This window comes from Anneissia japonica, unplaced genomic scaffold (genome assembly GCF_011630105.1).
Source record: "Anneissia japonica isolate Jap-2015-1 unplaced genomic scaffold, ASM1163010v1 scaffold37404_len3981_cov119, whole genome shotgun sequence".
NCBI classification, from domain to species: domain Eukaryota; kingdom Metazoa; phylum Echinodermata; class Crinoidea; order Comatulida; family Comatulidae; genus Anneissia; species Anneissia japonica.
The window spans coordinates 1-3,981 of record NW_022746611.1 but is presented as its reverse complement, the minus strand read 5'-3'; the positions used below and the strand labels follow the sequence as shown (position 1 = coordinate 3,981).

General features: G+C 35.7%; 1 long non-coding RNA gene across 1 annotated transcript; it reads right to left on the bottom strand.

Moving 5' to 3' along the window:
- Positions 1 to 2,665, bottom strand: LOC117120260. The gene is made up of 4 exons (XR_004447316.1): positions 2,508 to 2,665; positions 945 to 1,061; positions 285 to 381; positions 1 to 28 (listed from the first exon to the last, which is right to left on the bottom strand). It is a non-coding gene; the product is annotated as an uncharacterized LOC117120260 (long non-coding RNA).
- Positions 2,666 to 3,981: the final 1,316 nt, after the last annotated feature.

The following is a 3,981-nucleotide window of genomic DNA, read 5'->3' as shown; positions in this document are numbered from 1 at the left end:
CCCCATATTTTTATGAGTTTATCAGCAGCTGTGAAATGATTGACATATTATTTTAGTGAATTACTGTGAATATTTCATGAACTGTATATAAAAGACCTCCCAGCAAACAGCACTTTTCTGCAGTCCCCAATTAACTATGTCTTTTATCTATATTATTCTAAGCTGCTTAAGTCATGGAAACCCCAGTCCCAAAAGAGGTTTTAATTGGAGGAGACCTAGACTATACAGTACACAGTACACTTTTTTTTTAATACCAACCAATTCATGTATTTTTATATACTTACACGAACTTGCTAGCCATTCTCCGTTTGGACTAAACTTGACAGAGGAAACAGCTTTTGTATGACCAGCTAGAGTAAATTTCAAACTGTAATTTGGTTTCTGAAAGGAAAATTATCTCGAATTGTTTAGTTTACAAAATAATATAAATGCCTGTATTACAAAGATTACACAAATTTAATAGTGTTTAATCATTTGTAATTTGAAGCCAGGCTCGAGGAAATTTTGTTGATATGTTGTAAAACTGATTTTTCCAGGACACAAAAAGCATATTTGATTAAAAAGAAGACGATTAATGAGATACAGATTTTTGAATATTTAAAAAAAACTGGGGAAAAAAGGGCGTAACCACCTTTTTTTTTTCACTTTCCCGCCTCCCCCCCCCTCCATTTTTAAGTATTCAAAAATCTGTATCTAATTAACTGTTCCCAAGTTTTTCGTCTAATATGCTTTCAGTTGTATGCTTTCAGTTGTACAAAACATATCAAAATTTGTTTTTCCTCTGGTGCCTGAATTTTTTATTAAAAAAGTTTTACAGGTTTGTAGTATTGGTATTTGTACTACTGATTTGTACTTCAGACATTTCTACAATCTCATTGCAGCTTTGATGCTGTCAGGAATTTGTTTACACCGGCAACAACCATCTGTAAGAAAGCGTGACTTACTTTTGGAAGGCTCGATAGTGATACACTGGTGGTCTGTGGCTTTGTTACAGGAGTTGGCTTACTTGCTGGCTCTGTACTTGGAGGTTTATTCTCGGGTGTTGTCATCTCCGCTTATGCCTGGGAAATCATGTAAATAAACAGTGTTACACAGGTTTTAGGTTAATTATTAATGTGGAAGGCCTATGTAGCACGATGACTGCAATCAGTGGTATTTCTTGTAGTACAGTATAAACATAGGGTAGGGAAAGGCAGATGGAGAATGATGCAACTGAGTACACCTTTTATGTAATTTTCCACTGTACTTGAGTGAAGTTGTATGGTTGGCAGATATACAAATATGCTTTTTGTGTCTTTAAAAAAAAATCAGTTGTACAACATATCAAACTTTTTTTTTCCCTCCGGATCATGGCTATAAATAATCAATTAAAATGAACAAGGAAAACAATTTAAATATTGACTTATCATTTTTCTAAGTTTATTATTCAAAAGATGCAGTATACATTTTTAATATTAGATTGTTATATAATAATTTCTTTAATGTATTCTGTATCACCTGAATAAAACATGGTTTAAATTGTAAGAGGGGTAATAACCTTGATCAATTCTACAGGTCAAAGGCAAAAACATCCTCTGTATAGCATGGGGTAAACTACTCCATGAATATATTATTTAATGTAGCACATTTTTGGCAAGACACACCATCAAGAGGCACATGCTGTCACCTGCGAACAAGTTCAACAAGCTTGCAGCATGTTGGCCAAGGTGTCACACCTCTGTTCTGTGCATATTATTATGACATACTTTTTAATGTTTTTATACAACTTTTGGCACAAAGCCAATGATGATATACCAAACAATGGACTTACAGTGTCTATTTTCTAAGTGGCAGTCCTTTCAAATGACAAACATATTACCCTAATTCATTTACAATTTAGCTTCAAGTGTAGTCAGACAATAATATTGAATACCCTAATTTTTAGCTTAACATGAATGAAATTTTATATTATTGCATATAAACACAAGATGCTCTATATAGACTTAGTTGAGGCTTAGATTAGGGACTGGAGTTTTTAATTGCGAGAAAAAAATCTTGTCTGTGACAGGAATTGAACAAAGGAGCTATGGATTGGAATGCAGACATTTTCAAACCTCCAAGCATTTCAACTCCATTCATGCTAAAATAAAGTCCCCCCAGCACATACATGCATCATTATTCAACTCTCGGTTTGGGAGCGATGAATTCAATTCAGCACGCCAGACGCTCTGTCAAAAGTAAAGTACTTCCCCAAGTGATGCCGTCTGCTGATTGTTAGTTAATGGCATAAGGTATCTGCAGGTATAACTATTATTATTAATATTAATAACTGCTACCGAAAGTAAGCTGGTTACACCTTCTAAGCCTAGGCTGGGCCTTCCATGATAGAGCTTACAAAGAGGCGCGGGAAAAAGGACGCATACAAAGCAAAGAATCCCCCGTCGCCAGAGAGTTTGTTGTTGGTGGTAGCCTAGCATGAATTTTTCTTCCAGTTTCGCAAAACAGGAAAAATCGACATGAATACATACCTTATACTTAATTTCAATATACTAATCATATGCTCATACGCTTCTAGAACACATCAACTGTATGGGACCCCAAACCCTGAAGAATTTGATGACCGAAATGACCGAACGTGTTCTTCTTCCATCCACACAATGTACCCAGAGAAAAAGACAGATGCGGTGAGAGAGAATAACGCCCTCTACCTTCCAAGAAAACTTTTTGTTTGTAGACTAGACGTAGACGTGACCAAAAAAAAAAAAAAACGCCCAAAAAAAGGCATAAGATAATCCCATTAAAACACCGAATTTAATTTAAAATAAAAGTTATCAACTTTCATTGAGACAAAATTCAATTTTTTTTTTGTGGATTTACAAACTTTTACTGCGAAATATTTTATTATGAAAAAAAGTGATAAGATGGTGCCATATTAAATTCTTTATTGAAACATTAAAATAGCCATTTCGTGTAACAGGTTGAACGTGAATGTTAAAATATACTTGAAATATGTAACTGATAGTAAATCCACAAAAGTCGAGGAACTGAAAAACGCATTAACCAAAACTCCGTAAACATTGGTTGTGATGAAGTTTTTTGTGAGTCAAGAGTCTAGAAATACAATTCAATACAGTATTTCCATTGCTGAGTACCGTACTCGCGAGAATAAGCGCGGGCTCCTCTCGATTAAGAGCTCCTCCTAAGGTGAACATTTTCTAAAGTGTCCCGTTTGAATAAGCGCTCCTCGATTCCGGACAAAATTAATCATACAGTACAGTAAAATACGTCACCAACTTAATTTTCTGTCCGATTCATCAACTATTTGCATCTCATAATTGTCGGTCGGTCTGTCTGTACATGGAGGAAAGAAAATTAGACCGTCCATCAATCTGTCGGCCAAAAGTCAGTGTCCATTAAGATTAACATTGTGCTCAGTTTTGATGCATCATTCGAATCTCGTTCTTATTGTATTGTTACCGGCCTGTACATCATCTTGGATTTCGAACTGGTACCAATATCGATTATTAAAATTGTAATACTGTGTGGCCATATACAGAATCGCATTTTTTTTCTTGAGTCAACAAATATAAACTGACCTCAACACTCTCGCATGTAAACATCTTGAATATATAATTTTATTAATTGTTTTAAGAACAATATCACATGTTTCTTTAGCAAGCCAATAATCCAATCAAACCTGAAACTGTATTGGCTGCGGAGTGGATTCACATTTCTTTTTATGTCAATTTCAAAATAAGGATATTTCTCCTGGACAGCTAAGAGCTCCCAGACATACCTTTCCAACTTTCCTCTTCAAAAATTGCACTTAACATGTTTTCATCTGAATTTGCAAGAAACCCTGTCATCCTGTTATCTTAATCGGCAGTTGACCAACGGCAGCAGAGCATTTTTGAAAGTGGGGGTCCATTTCATAAGGTCGAGATGCGAGCGAAGCGAGCATCTATGCTAGGGGGTGGGGCAGGGGGGCCGCCAAGGGCCCCG